Source organism: Cricetulus griseus, chromosome 3, assembly GCF_003668045.3.
Source record: "Cricetulus griseus strain 17A/GY chromosome 3, alternate assembly CriGri-PICRH-1.0, whole genome shotgun sequence".
Lineage (NCBI taxonomy): Eukaryota > Metazoa > Chordata > Mammalia > Rodentia > Cricetidae > Cricetulus > Cricetulus griseus.
This window is the reverse complement of record NC_048596.1, coordinates 14,943,526-14,959,377: the sequence shown is the minus strand read 5'-3', so window position 1 is coordinate 14,959,377 and position 15,852 is coordinate 14,943,526. Positions and strand designations below refer to the sequence as shown.

General features: G+C 47.9%; 1 protein-coding gene and 1 pseudogene across 5 annotated transcripts in view; one reads left to right on the top strand and one right to left on the bottom strand.

The window, feature by feature from the left end:
* The window catches only part of Wbp1l (WW domain binding protein 1 like), a 112,082-nt gene that overhangs the window by 14,950 nt on the left and 81,280 nt on the right, over positions 1 to 15,852 (top strand). The gene's annotated exons all lie outside the window — the stretch shown is intronic.
* On the bottom strand, positions 1,777 to 1,875 carry LOC113834846 (annotated as a pseudogene).

Below are 15,852 nucleotides of genomic sequence, written 5' to 3'. Positions count from 1 at the left end.
GGAATTCACTGTGTAGATCAAGCTGGCCTTGAACTCATAGAGATCCACTTCTCTCCCACCTGAGTACTGGGATTAAAGGCAGGAGCCACCACAGTCCTCAAAACAAAAACAAAAACAAAAACAAAAAACAAAAACCAAATCTTTTTCTTTTTTTTTTTTTAAAGAAAGATAAGAGTTTTCTTATTCATTGTAACCATTATACCACATCACATCCTAAGAAATGAACAAGAATTCATTAATGTCGCAGGAGAGGCTCTTGTATATGAGAATTTAAGAGCTAGGAGTAAAAATTGTGTTACAAAATTGAGCCCGTTATAAGAATAAGAGTTCTTTAGTTCTCACAAGCAGTGGGTTCAAGAGTCTCAATCCTGTGCATACCAAGTATGCTGTCTTCAGTTTCTCTGTTTGTTTGGGTTTTTGGTTTTTTGAGACAGGGTCGCACTATGTGGCTTAGAACTCTAGAGATCCGAGTGCCCGGGCCCCTCCAGTAGTGACTGGGACTGAAGGTGTGCATCACCACGCCCAGCAGCACCTAAGCCTGCCTAGGATTTTAATCGTAGCGCCCCACCCCCCACACCTGTCCTTGTCATTTCTTCCGATGCAGACATCTCTTTCCACCCTTGGCTTAGTGTATAATGTCAACAGTTGACTCTGTCTGGACTCTCCCCTCCACTGCTGACAGACAAAGGATTTCTCGAAGATTCCTGCTCTCATCTGAGATCTCACAGATGTTCAGAGAGATGTGGAAGAATGAAGAGACCCCCCATTAGCAGCTGTTCTCTTTCGGTTCTCCAAAAGCCTGGGTCGTACCTCTTGGATCCTGCTTGGCTAACTGTGCCTGCCCTCATGGTACTACCGTATTGGATATTTCCCAGTACATGGCCACGCTGCTGAAAGACAATGGGATGGGAAGACAAGCCAGAGCTAATAGGGCTCTGAGCAGATGTGCACTTCTCAGCACCCACATGGTGGCTCCCAACCATCCATAACTCCAGCTCCAGGGAATACAGTGCCTTCTAATCACCTCTCTGGGCCCCAGGCGTGAATACTGTGCACATATGCCTGTAGGCAAACACTTGTACACACCCAGTGCATTAATTTTTTTTTAAAATATGAAGTTCACATTCATCCTCTGCTAAGTTTCTGATAGCCAACCTCCAGAAGGCAATGCAGCTTCATTCTGATACAGCTCACACAGGCTTCTTAACTCTGGGCTGCTCATCACAGAAATGGCTAGCCTGGGATGGTGCTGATAGAAGTGGTCCAGAGAGAGAGGTTAGCTGGTCCAGCTTCACAAGTCTCTGTGATGCAGTGGCCACCCCTGTGCAATGCATGTCAAAGCTTGCTTGATGTAATCTAGTTTAAAGGCAAGTTTCCTGGACATCAGTCACTGGAGTCCGACCAAGAGACCAGGAGACCTCTGTTCCTTCCATCAACCGTCTCGAGTCTAGTTCTAGGTCACCGTACATTCTCAGACCTTTGTTGTACCCTCTGGCAAGTGGGGACAAGTAGTATCCAATCCCTCCAGCAGTTGAAATGGATGTGAAAATAGTTTATAGATTTTGACTTCAGTCTTCAATGAATTGATTCTCTACGTTTTCTTGGCTTGCCTGATTTCCTGGTCAGGAACTATGATGGCTGGGGAGCCAGTACCTTTTCTGACATTTAGAACACAGTGACCTTGGAAGGGTCTGGTAGTGACAAGCCTTGTGTGTAAAGGCATCGAAGTTGGCATCTGCCAGTCTATTTCAGGGGAGAGTAATCGATCTTCGAAATGGAAATGCATTTTCATTTATTTATTTGCGTGTCATCCTTGTGCAGGGGCCGTGCTAATCTCTGTATCGTTCCAATTTTCGTATATGAGCACTGGAGCCTAAGAGAATGCTCAGTGCTTAGAGCACTGACTGCTCTGCTGGGACTTGGATTTGATTCCCCGCACTCACATGGTAGCTCACAACTGTCTGTAATTCCAGTTCCAGGGGATCTGATGCTGTCTTTTGGACTCGGTGGGCACATATGTCCATGCAGTCAAAATAGACACATTAAGGGGTGGGGGGAAGACTCTTTGAACACCTCCCCTGAAACTTTGGGAGGAAAGTCTGGCTGACTTCTGTTCTTTTCATGATTTGGACCCCAGATGAAGGTCTTTTTAAAGTAAGTTGGGAATACAGGAATACAGGGTTAGGTGTTGCTGTGGTTGAGCGTCATGTGACACAAAGCTAAGCGTCCTTTGCAAGGAGTATGTGGTAGATCATTTGTGTAAGATCCAGGAGCTGAGGGAAGGTGGGCACCTTAAACTATGCTTCCAGTTTGACCCTATTTAACTCCACCATCCTTTATGCTACAAGGTCACCTCCAGTTATTGCTGCTCTTTACTGCACTGGGACAGACTGCTCTGGTGGGACTTGGACTGAAAAGAATGTGTGAAGAAGTTAGCTCATGTCCTGGTCCCACCGTGAGAAAGAGAGCTTTGCTTCTGAGATGGTTTAAATACTTGTAATTCCTCACCTGAGAAATTAGAGATTTGCAGATAGTCAGACAGAAGGCCATGTGGTGACACAAATCTGTAATCCCATCACCTTGGAGATGGCAGCCAGGGGGACTGGAAATAAAGGACACCCTCTGGTAAGTAGTGAGTTTGAGGCCAGCCTGGGCTATATGAGACTGTCTCACAAAACAAGGAGTAATAATAGTAAATAGGTACACACACACACACACACACACACACACACACACACACACACAGGGTTTTCCAACCCCTTTTCAAATTTCCTGAACCCTGGTGTAGCTTCAGGTGGTCTCTTGATTGTGTAGTGATTTGTTGGGTTCTTGGGGGGGGGGGAATGTTACCAGCGCTCGTGTTTAGGAATCCAAGTATTTCCTTTCTTCCTCCTTCCCTCCCTCCCTCCCTCCCTCCCTCCCTCCCTCCCTCCCTCTGTATGTGTATGTGCCTGCGCACTTGTGGGCGTAGAGACCACAGGTTGAGCTTGGGTGTCTTCCTCAGTTGCTCTCTCTCTACCTTATTTTGTTAAGATTCTCACCAAACCTAGTTTGCATGGGACTTTATAAAAAATACAAAAAACAAAAAGAACATGGTTTGCCCCCAAGTTGCTTAGACCTTAGACGAGGAGATAGGCTGGGAGGGAGGAGGTAGAAAGGCAGTTGTGAAGAGTCACAAGTCAGTGGAATACCACTAAGATGCTTTCTTTCTGGACTGACCAGCGGGGCCGCTTCAGGTTGAGATGCTGTGAGCCCTTTCTTTGGGTCATCATTTTGGTTGCATGCCCACCCAAGAGTGGACCACATCATCATCATCATCATCATTTCTTTGGTTTTTCGAGTTAGGGTCTCTCTGTGTAGCCCTGGCTGCCATGGAACTCACTTTGTAGACCAGGCTGGCCTCGAACTCACAGAGATCCTCCTTCCTCTGCCTCCTGAGTTCTGGGATCAAAGGCATGCACCACCACCACCACTACCTGGTTATTTTTGTCTTGCCCAAAGTTTACATAAAAATGAAAGAAGTCAGCTTTGGTGGGCTCAGGAAATGCATCTGGGTGAGAATCATAGTTGATGTAACTCTCTTGTCTCTGTTACATTGTAACCCTTTTATTGTTAGTTCCTTCAGTGCTGGAGTTGGAGCCTGTGGCCTCAAGCCTCACATATACTAGACCATCCCTCCATCACTGAGTGACACCCCTGGCCCTTTTATTTCAGTGTGGCTGAGGAGCGGTGAAAAGTGTCTGAAGACAGCTTGCTGGTTTCCATTGCATGCCTCTCTGGTTAGACTTGGACTGTTTACAAGGAAAAATACCCATGTTTTGGCACAAAAACCAGACTTTTCTGTCCTTCACGGGTTGCAGCTCCTGGGAGACTGTGTCCATCATCCGTGATGCCTGGTGTCACTGTGAGCTTCACGAGCTCTGGACCCAACATAGCCATGCTTCTCCATGGAGGGAATGTCTGTGGACTGATCTTTCCATTCCAGAGGATTTGCTTGCTGGGTTGCAGAAGTGTGGAAACCGTTGTCGATGAGTTTTGGCTCCTGCAACTTTGACTTCTCTTCCCCTTTAAAACGTTGAGATTAAAGCCAGGCTGGTGACCCATGCCTATAATCCCAGCACTAGGCGGAGGCTGAGGCAGTAGGATCACTGAAGGGCATCCTGAGCTACATAGTGAATTCCAGGTCAGCCTGGGCTACAAAGTGAGACTGTATCTCAAAAAACCAAAACCGACAGACAACCCACCGAGACTGAACTAGTGATGTATGGTCTATCTCCTCTAACCACTGCACTTAGAACAAAGCCAGCTCAAAGGTCATACCAAAGTGGTAAATATATAATCAGAGCAGTGAAACACGGGCCTTGAATACCAAGTGGAATGAGATCTGCGTAACTTCTCTCTTGTTTCCCACACAGGAAAATACACCGCTTGAAGGGACTCTGTCTGGAAATACTTTGTCAGGCTCCAACCTGCGGCCACTAACTGATCTTTGCTTCTCTTCTTTTCTGACTTTGTTTTTGTTTTAGCACAGCCCTGGCTGGCCTAGACCTGGCTGTATATACCTCAGACTTGTGGTAATCCTCCTGCCTCAGCCTGTCGGGTACTGGGATTACCAATGTGTGCCACTCACTGTTCTTTGGCTCCTTCCATGCTCGGCTCTGCAGTGTGTGTGCTCATTTTTCCCACAAACCCCCAACTTTTTGTGTCATTCTGTCCCTCAGTGGCTCTTAGGCTGACCCTTCTATCCAGCCTTTTGTTATTATGCAGTGTCTGTGTTTGTTTCAGTGTGTGCTTGTCTTTGTCCCAAACTGGGTAACTAAACGTTCTGCTTGCTTTGGCAGCACATACACTAAAAATATCAGTCCCCCAGGACTAGACTAACTTCATCACCGCAGTTTCTCCTAGGTGGCTGGAGGCAGCCATGAATATGAGCTCACAAACAAGGCTGGTGACAGTTATAATTAATATCAAAATAATATTTCTATGTGTGTCAAGATCATTTTGGAGCCACACAGGCCTGGGTGAAATGCTGGTTCTGTCTTCAGTGAAGTCTACCTCATTTCACTAAAGCTTAGGTTTTTCTGTTTAGGATATAGGAGCTCTCATAACTACTAGAATCTTCCTTTTCTGAATATCATTTGATGTGGAACAAGCGATTATAATGGCAGCTCAGGAAGGTTTCCCTGGCCATCTTCCCTGAAAAGCCCCAGAGAGGAGAGGAGCCACAGCCTCTCAGGAGTGATTCACAGAAACTTGTATACGAGGCATTCTTTTCTTGCCTCGGCAGGCCTGCTACGCGCCTGCCCTTGCCCGGACACAGATAAGCCAGGGTTCTTTTGGTTCCTGGCAGCTGAGAAGTCCCTACTCTGCTGCTTGGCAGCAGTCTGGGAATGTTTGTCTGGGGTTGGGATTGACCTGTGGCATTCCCCACGGTAATTACTTCAGGGTCATTTTGTTGGCACATGGCTTTATTGCACAAAGAGATCTCTTTTTTGCCCCCTTAACTTTTTATTATGGTACTTTTTTTTTAAATATTCAACTTTTCCATACCCATTTCAAAGTTTTAATTTAACTTTTAATTATATGTATGGGGGAGGGTGTATATGAGCCCTCAGAGGTACCAGATGCCCTGGAGCTGGAGTTACAGACAGTTGTAAACTCCTTGATGTAGGTGCTGGGAATCGAACCTGGATCCTCTGGGAGAGCAGCCAGGTCTCTTAACCACTGAGCCATCTCTTTAGCCCCCTGTGGGACTTTATGTCTTCAAGAAAATAAATGGGTCTGTAGCTGGAGGTTTCTGTCCCGCCTGGTCCTGCCACCCTTCAGCCCCAAATAAACGCATGAACACTATATTAATTATAAAACTGTTGGCCGATGGCTAGGATTTCTTATTGGCTAGCTCTGTCTTAATTATTAACCCATTTCTATTAATCTGTGTATTGCCACGAGGCTGTGGCTTACCCGTAACCCAGCATGGCATCTCTTTGCAGCTTCTCTCTGCCTCTCTTACCAGCATTCTCCTCGTCTCCTAGCCCCGTCTATCTTCCTGCCTCTGCTGGCCAATCAGTGTTATATTCATCAACCATTAAGAGAAACATATATACAGAAGGATCTCCCCCATCATGGGTCTGTGCCCAGACCCAAGAAGGATAATCTTAGATGGTTTTTGCTGCTCAAGCTCCTGGAAACGATGTTACCTTGGGCCTGCAGAGTGCCCACCACCCCGGAAGCCCGGCAGGTGTCCTGTTCTGACAACACCATTCTTGCTTTACATTCCTTGACTGGGCCTCACATCTGCTTATGGGGTTCATTTTTCTGTCTTGGTAACTCGGGTCTTCTGGCATCTTGACTCTTGTATCATAAAAAACCCTTGAAGCCAGAGCCATTGTGGAAATCTTGTTCTCCCACAGCCAGCTGAATGCCACACTGAATGGGGATGGCCACACTACACTGTAGGGCTGAGGGGTTGGAAAGATGGGATTTCAGCACCCAGGAGTGAGAGCTTACAGCTGGATAGATGGCCTTGAAAGATGCTGTCAGAGTGTGAACGTGTGTGCTGTTGCACTGTGTCTTTAGATAGGAAGTCAGCCAGAACCCAAAGGGGAACGTTTTTTTGGCAGTGCTGTCGTGGAGGGTTCTCTGGGGAGAGAGGGCTGAGTCAACAGGAGGGTGCCCAGACGCTGCCCCGGGGTGGTGAGCAGTGGCTAACTTACAGCATTTTGACAATGTAATCCTGCTTAATTCTAGTTCAGGGTGACTTCCTTTTTTAAGTTGGTAAATTCACCATTTAATTTAATTCTGCACTGACAGGAAGATGACGAAGATTACTTGAAGGAGGACTTTATTTTTGGCTCATGGAGTCTGAATCTGGATCACTTGAGATGAAAGAATCTCCCAGCCCTGCCTCCAAGCTGGCAGCAGTGGCCATCTTGCTTCTTAAATCCCAAAGCTGACTGGGTTGTGGTGGTGATATTTGTCACTAGGTTGTGGCGATATTTCTAGGGACTGGCATAAAGTGAGCTCACCTTCCTGAGACCGCCTGAATTAGTTGGCCCCCCCCTTTTCTGCCCTCACCTCCGGATCTCCTTGCTTAGGGAAGATTAGTCACCAATGGGCTGAGGCAAGAAGTTGGTTAGCGTGAAAAATCGTCAGCACTTTTGTCAGAGCGTTTGCTGTTCTAGTGATGATGCTTCTGGGTGAAATGCTGTCTTGTGCTCAGAAATGTGTCATCTTGTGAAGATGAACCCAGACAAGCACTGACTAGAAGCCCCGTCTGTGATACAGCAAGCACGGTTGTAGTTCTGCTTCTTCCCATTTCACCATTGGTGAATATTGTTTAGAAATGCAGGGGTCGGGCATATAGCTCCGTTAGTAGCTTGCCTAGCATACACAAAGCCTTGGGTTCTGTTCCCACCACCATATTATCCAGGTGTGGTGGTACACTCTTCTAATCCAAGAACCAGGAAGGTGGAGACAGTACGATCAGAAGTGAGTGAGTTTGTTTCCAGCGTGGGTTTTATGAGACCCTGTCTCAAAAATGGGGTTGTGGGGGTGGGGGGTGGGGGCAAAGAAATGTGGCCAGGAATGATGGCTCAAGCTTGTAAACCCAGAACTTGGTGGGGTAGAGACAGGAGGATCAGGATATCTTTGGCTAAATAGTGAGTTCAAAACCAACGTGGGTTACTTGATATCCTGTCTCTACACCCCCCCCCCATTCCCATTAAACAAAAAGAAATACAGAATAATTCTGTAACTCATCAAAGCACAGTGTGGGAGTTATTTAATGGTGGTATCCCTGGCACTGAGAACAGTGCCTGGCACACTGGGTGGTCAGTGGGTGTGGGATAGATAAACAGGGACATTCACATCCTGGCACTGTTTCCCCAGAACCGCAGGTGCCTGTCTGTCTTGTTAGGTCAGTACAGACTAGAGTTGTCCAGGACAGACTTGAGACGTATTTCCACCAGTTGGCTTGCCAACATTGTGTCTCACATGTTTTCTGCTTCCCAGTAGTTGCCAGGAAACTGGGGAAATGAGGGGAAGGGGTTGAAAGCTGCTGAGCCTTGGTGTACAGTCTCATCTGTCTGGAGTTGAGCCTGTGTGTTATGGCATGGGATAGACTAGGTGTGTCTTGAGAATACATTACTCCTCGCAAGTGGCTCTCTGGGCTCCAGACACCCGTAGAGGCCACCCCTCTACATCGGCTTTTCTTCTTGTAGCAGTGAGGTTTGTTCTCACGTGAGCCTCATGTAACGGCTCAGCCTGCTTGGCATATTCATTTTCTTGTCAGAAAAGTCATTGTGACCTTGGCCATCAGCTGTGACCTGCAGCAAGCATACTGTGTGACCAGACAGCACATGGGCAGCGCACTGTGCTCGGTGCTGGGCATCGCTAATTGCTTGTCCTAGGTGGGGGTTCGAGGTGGCAATTTGCAGAAATCCTTTTTGCTTACATGAGTCATGAGCAGCACAGTATCACTGTCATGGGGGCCTTAATATCACTGAGGGGAACATATTGTAGAAGATTCGACAAAGATGAACAGTACGGACTCTTCAATTGAGGGAAATGTAATTGATTCGCAGTCTAAGTTACTAAGGTGACTTTGAACTTCAGAGTTCCCTTTGAAAACTGTGGTAGATTCATTTTGGAGCTGGGGGTGTGGTATATCCTTTGTCTAGGGAGGCCCTGAGTTCCGTCTCAGATCACACCGGAATCTGGACCTTGTGCTAGCCATGTTTTTGGTGTGGGATTCAGTCTGGGGAGCACTCCTACGTGCTGCTGTTCAGGATGAGAGTTGGCCAGCCTCACCGACCATGAAAGGTCAGGTCAGGACTCTGACCCCAGCAGCTTTGTTTCTTGGGCAAAGCTGGCTGGTTTTCTCCGAGTTCCGAAAGGAAGCACAGCAAATCTACGGTAGTGAGCTTTTCTGAACCAAGAGTTGGTTTAAATATAGCTGGTGTGCACTGCTGGCAACATGGTGGCTGTGGCGGGACTTGTTGTACCCTTTGTAAGGCAAGTGAGGAAAGATGCTGGCACCTGGAAGCACCCAGTTTGTTTATGAAATATAAACTCCTCTGTACAGCAGGGGGCCCAAGGCTGCAGCCAGGGTTACCACCGAAGCTGGGAGAGAGGCCTCTCAAGGCCCCTCTATGTTTGCCTCTTCCCAGAGAGGGTGGGGACAGCCCCCTAAACGTGCTGTTGTTTATTGAGCACTGCCACTGAAGATTGGAGTGGGGTGGAAAAGTTTCTTCGAAATGACAGTAACCAGGCTTGAATTTCTTTCCCGAGCAGAAACAACAGCTTGGGACAGAGTCCTTATGCAGAGAGAAGCACAGTTCTCTTCAGTTTCCCGGACTTGATTTATCGGCCAGCCGGGAGCTGGTGGGAGCAGGGGGAGCTAGGTTGGTCCTGGCGTCACGGGTGTACTGCACATCCTCAGGGTTCCTCAGCAGCTGCCTGAAGTGTTTCTGCTCTGCCTGAACTGATGTCATTTCCCCCTTGGCAGACGCTTGGGCTGTGCTGCGTCTGAGATATGTCACGAGAAGGTGGGGGTGGGTCCCAGCCAGGCAGAGTGGGGGAGTAGTGAGGAGAGCAGGCGGCCTGCTGGGTCCCAGGACTCTGTTTACTTTCTCTTCTTTACTCTGGAAGACCGGTGATCTGAGAGCACCCAGCCACCACGGGCCATGCTCACCCAAGACCTTAACTTTTGAAAGCCCTTTGTTGCTAACGTTAGTGGACGATGCTCTGGCAGGATGCCTTTCCTTTTGGGTCTTAGACAGGTAATTGACTGGTTCTTCATGGATCATTGATCGGGCTGGGGACAGGAGGGAGGGCAGAGGAGGGGAGGGATAGGAGGGAGGACGGGGGCAGTGACTGTACCTCTGCTTTGAGTTAGAGGGCCTATTTAAAAAAGTGTCTCAGTCCTGACAGGCTAGCTCCCACACAGACATTTCCAGCCTTCCTGCTGCTTGCTCCTAGCCTCCAGAGCCATTATATTCTTAACCCACAGTGTCCCTGAGGCGACCCTAGGACTGTCCATTTCTGATTTTCCACTGGTCGCTGTGAAGCTGCATGTGTTGAAGCGTGAGACAAAGTGGGGGCTCTTGCTAAGCCCTGTCTCCTCCTCCATTTTGATTTGGTGAGGTAGGAGAGATTTCTTCTCAGGCCACCAGTTCTGAAAGGCCTGAGGGAGGGCTGGGCAGAGGCTCTGAGCGCCCTTTATAGGATGGCAGCTTTCCTTTGACATTGTGGCTGTGTGGCTGAGGGACATCCTGCACACCTCAGGGGGGTGGGGCTGGAACTGGTTGTTTTGGTCCTTTTGGCTGATTTGCAAGGCAAACAGACTCCTGTGGCAGAAGCTTGATTGCTTTGTGGGCCACTGATTTGGGGGCGGGGGCTCAATTCCTGCTGGTAACCCAGTATGGAATGAGAAAACAGTAGCAAGCCAAGCGACCAGCTGCTGTCCCTGAGCATAGACACTGCTCCAACTAGTTGTTCCAGGAGCCCCCCCTCCCCCCCTTGGCCTGAGAGGCATGTCTGTATCGGAATGTGTAACTGTACCCAGCAGCAGGGCTGCAAGAGGGGTGAGGACGGGTGCACACACCCTCTGCAGCTTGTCCCCTGGGGAAGCAAAGCTACTGGTGAGCTCAGACCCCAGGTACAGAGCTTGTTACTCTCTGAGCAGGATACAAGGTGAGTGTGCCTCCCAGGGGTTGCCCAGAGTTCTTTAAAAGTGGGTTTGGGGGAAACACCTGAAGCATTCTGTCACTGCCCTTGTCAAGCTTCAGAGCAGTCCTCTGGTGCAGTCGGTACAGTGAAGGCCCACTGTGGTCCTCTGGTGCAGTCAGTACAGTGACAGTCCCCACTGTGGTCCTCTGGTGCAGTCAGTACAGTGAAGGCCCACTGTGGTCCTCTGCAGTCAGTACAGTAAGCCCCACTGTGGTCCTCTGGTGCAGTCAGTACAGTGAAGCCCCTCTGTGGTCCTCTGGTGCAGTCAGTACAATGAAGCCAAAGGAATGTGTGTAAAACACTAATGCATTGGCTGGCATTCAGTAAGCACTGAAGTGTGTGTGGTGCCAGAGTGGAACCTAGGGCCTGGCACAGGGCAGGCAAAGGAATCACTGGACTACAGCTCATGCCCTTTACCTATTATTTTTATGTACTCAATTTAAACAATTTAAAAAAGTCTTTTGAACTTATTAGATTTATTTTCTGTGTATGAATATTTAGTCTTCATGTATTTATGTACACCACGTATGTGCCTCGTACCCTTGGAGGTCAGAAAAGGGTGTCAGATCTGGAATCATAGGTACCGTGGGGTGTGGGAAAGCAAACCCATGTCCTCTGGGAAAGCAACAGTGCTGTAAGAACCGAGCTGTCTCTGCAGCCCCCTGGCATTTTTAAAGGGTTATTTTTATTACTTCTTGTTTGTGTGGGTATGTGCGTGTGTGTGCAGGTGCTCATGCAGGCTGGAGGCATTGGATGCTGGAGCTGGAGTTACAGGTAGTTTTGAGTCAGTGTGGTGGATGCTAGGAATCAAATTCAGGCCCCCTGCAAAAAGCCGTGCATAGTCCTAACTGCTAAGCCCTGTTCACTCATTATTCAAGGACTGAATGAGTTCAGTGGCCATGTGCTTCTGTCGTTCAGTGTCCTGTGTGCTGACTTAGGGCTGAGGAACCCTTCCTTCCTTCCTTCCTTCCTTCCTTCCTTCCTTCCTTCCTTCTTTTTTTTTTTTTTTCTCTCTGTAGCTTTGGCCATCCTGGAACTCAATCTGTAGACCAGGCTGGCCTTGAACTCACAGAGATCTGCTGCCTCTGCCTCCTGAATGCTGGGATTAAAGGCATGCGCTACCACCACCCGCCTGCCATTTCTTACTTCACCAAGTGGGTGGCCAGAAGTGAAGAAGGCCCATGTCCCAAAACCCCAACTCAGCTGAGAGAATGAGGCTGTAGGTAGAATGGAATTAAAACCCTCAGATCCTCCTAAATGACCAGCACCAGTTTCCTAGGTTGGCTTCTGAACAGTTTCCTGGCACAAGGCTAGACCAGAAGGCTTCTGAAGGGCCCTTACCACCCTCAGCATCTGCAGGTCTGCCCCTGCCTGCACAAGTATTTGTGGCTTACGTAGTCTTGTTATTTCTAGCATTTCTGTTCCTGACAGTCCTGTAAAGCCAGCTGCCTAAAGATGCCTTGGTGATACCCTGTGGGTACCAGCGTTGAACTCAGACTGTCAGGCTTGTGCACCAAGCGCTCCCTGACTGCTGAGCTCTCATTTACTGAGAGTAGCCTGATGCAAAGATGTGGAGGGAGACACAAGGTGCTTTCTTCCCGGGACCTTATACCTGATACAGTTGTCCTCACGTGTTAGGAAAGTCACCGGAAGTGGGGTTTGTTCAAGTGTAGATTTTGTAGATTCTTATGGGGCCCAGGAATAGTAATTCTATTCAGTTGTCCCAGATGTTCATAACCTGGATTGTGTCTGGCTATACCTGAGAGTTGCTGGCCTCCAGGGTTTAGTCTCAAGACAGTGTGCTGAGACTATAACAGATAAGGTAATGGAGGGTAGTGAGGCTGCTGAATTAGGCCAGCTGAGTAGACATGCTAGGCTTTCCTGAGATAGTCTCTGGGCTGAGCCTCGACGATGGATGAATGTTTCCCAGACATCTGAGATAGGAAAGCAACACTCTAGATAGATCAGATGAGGCAGTGCCTTTACTTGTTCCTGTAGATGAGAAGAGAAACTGCCTTTCCTCTGTGAATCTTGGGACTGAGTTTACCTGATGCAAAACAACCCCTAGGCTTACAGGTATCTTTCTTTTATAGAGTGGGAGGGACCCAGTAGGGCCCTTCATCAAGACACATGACTTCAGTGGCTGTGAAGAGCAAGTGAGCCACAGAATGTATGAATTTTTTTAATGCAAGGGACAGTAAGATGGTTTGTTAGAAGCCAGAGAACAATCGTACAGTGTTTAGATGAGCCGGAGTGTAGAAACTTCCTGGACATGCTGCCGTGTACCAGATTTTAAACATGGCACACAGTTAGGCACATAGTGCCTTTGTTGTCTCTCAAGACCAGAAAACAGGTTTTCTGGAAGAGAAGATGCGGCATCTATCCGGGAGGGCAGAGTGCTGATTTTTGGAGAACAATATTGCAGCAGCAGGTGCTCAGCCCACAGATAGGAGTGGATTCTGTGTGTGACAGAGGTAGGAGGTTTTGGCTTGGTAATAATGGACAATTCTTAAGATCAGCACTGTCTGTCTGAAAAGTATTGTGCAGGTGTAGCTCCAAGCACATCACGGATACAAAGTGGCGGAAGTCTCTCCTGGTCTCTTGAGGTTCACAGTCTTAGCTAGAATGAGCAAATGGGTAACAAGGAGAGGTGGGGGGGTCAGTAGGTGCTGACCTTCCTCACATGACATTAAAGGGGACAGGCGGTGCAGACATTTGTAGGTGTGACAAGACGAGCCTTGTGCAGGGCACAGTCCAATAGTGTCGGTTGTGTGTGACAAGACAAGCCTTGTGCAGGGCACAGTCCAATAGTGTCGGTTGTGTGTGACAAGACAAGCCTTGTGCAGGGCACAGTCCAATAGTGTCGGTTGTGTGTGACAAGACAAGCCTTGTGCAGGGCACAGTCCAATAGTGTCCGTTGTCGCACAGTAGATGCTGCAACAGATATAGTTGTTCTAGTCAGTGGAGTACAGGCTAAACCCTCGGAGACGCAAATTCAAACACTGTCTTCCTTCTGTGGGAAAGACCTACTGTGCCCCAAATTTCCACATCATGTTAGGGAGGGGGGTCCTCTCACACTGGAAATAGCCTCCAGTGGAATTGGAAACAGGTCTTCAGACCTTGGAATCTTTTGCCCATGTTGAAATTTGTCTGACAAGAAGCATAGGAGGCCAACCCCTGGCCTAAGGAACTATTTGGGACCTTTTTTAGAAAGTTGAGATGGGGGTCGTGTCTTATTATAGTGCCTTGAACCCATAATCCTCTGCCTTGGCCTCTTTAACCCTCCTGCCTTGACCTCTTCTGTAGCAGCACTGTATAGGCACCATCACTGTTCTCATCTGTTGTTTGCATTGTTGAGTGACAGTGACAGGGATCTTTGCGTCCTTCTTGGTCCGATGCTATATGGACTAGAGAAGCAGAGTTCTGAGCCGGTTATTCTGTGGATGTGGAAGTGAGTGGCCTTAGGGGCTGAGGAGGTGCCTCCCACCTGCCTGGCTTTGGTTCCTAGCATCATCAAAACAAAACCCACAAAAAGTGACTTGAGGGTCACACAAGCTCTGAAAAGGCCGTGATAACTCCCAGGCCAGTCTGCAGGGTGAGAGCGCTGACTGGGGATGAGGAAGTGGTAATTGGCCAACCTCTGGCTTTGGGATTGCTCAATATTAGCCAACATTTATTTGGGGGATAGTATCTATTACTTCAGGGTCACCACCCACATGCAAGAGGCCTTATCTCCATATTGCCAAAAGGAGACTGGAAATCCAGAGGTCTGTGTACCAGCATACAGATAGGTGTAGTGTTTAACGACTTTCCCATAGCACTTTGTCTTGGTGCCACGTCCTGCTGCCTGCCCTGCGCTGCAGGGGACTAGGCTCTGACCTCTAGTCACCCGACCCTTATGAGCCTGGCAGGTTCAGGGCAAATTAAGCAAGGTCCAGCTTGGAAGGGAGCTAGCTGTATATAATGCAGCAGCCACCAAGGTGACACTTGTTTGTACTACCAGGGACTGAGCCAGAATCCAGTCTTTCGACAGCCAGGGTACACCCCTGCTCTGTCCCACCATGGGAGGTGAGGAAGGCCTGTTTTCCCCAAGCCTGCCTAGGTTAATGTTTGAAGCCACCTCTGCAGAAAGAAGCTGAGTTTCTAAAGGAGTGTGACTTGTGACGTCATCTCTGATGAGAAGGCGTAGAAAGGACAGGGCCCTATCTGTTGCTGTAGACTTTGACTTTTCTCCAGGACAGAGCCAAAGACAGAGCCACTTCCTCTAGTGATCACTCTTGAGCTTGATCCAGAAGAGTAAACTTCCTTGAAGAGGTAAACTTTAGTCCATGAAAACAGTAGTTTGGTTATTTTCGAAACCTAATTTGATTATATTTAAAAAAATGTAAAATTCCTTGTCTTCTGGAAATTTCTTCTCATCTCTTAGCAGACTTCATTGGTCTTTTAGTTCTCTGTCTTACACATCTTACTATTTGTTGCTGATCTGTAAGTGGGCTGAAACAACACTAAATGTTGACCTGCTGTAATGGTGTTTGTGTCCTCTATAGCCACTGCTTTTGGGGCAGAGTTTGAACCTTGGACCTCACAGGAGACTTGTTGCTGGAAATAGTTGATTCAGTCCTTCAAGATAACTGCTGGGCACATGATCCCAGGAAGCTGAGGCAGGAGAATTGGAAGTTGGAAATTAGTCTTGACTATGGAGTGAGCTGAAATTAGTCTTGACTATGGAGTAGGCCAGCCTGGGCTCTATGACAAGATCTGTCTCGAAAAAAAAGGAAAAAAGAAAGAAAGAAAAACGATGCTATATTCTTGTATTTCTTTAATCAGTGTTCTCTTTTATGATATACATTGCATTGTAGATGAATGTGTATATCGATATATTGAAATGTATTATGCATTGTACTTAAAAATACATAAAGAGCTATATAGCCTTAGCATTCTCTGTGTCCATTACAGGGAGGTTTGAGCCGTGGGTAAAAGCATATTTAAGAATTAAAGAATAAGTCCTGGTCAGTGACTTAGTTCTAAGTCATCTGTTCAACTACTAGAGACAAGCATCCCGCAAGGCACATGCAGCCTGAAAAGGCTGTTTGCTCTGCCAGTGGCTGGACTGGCTTCTTTTCC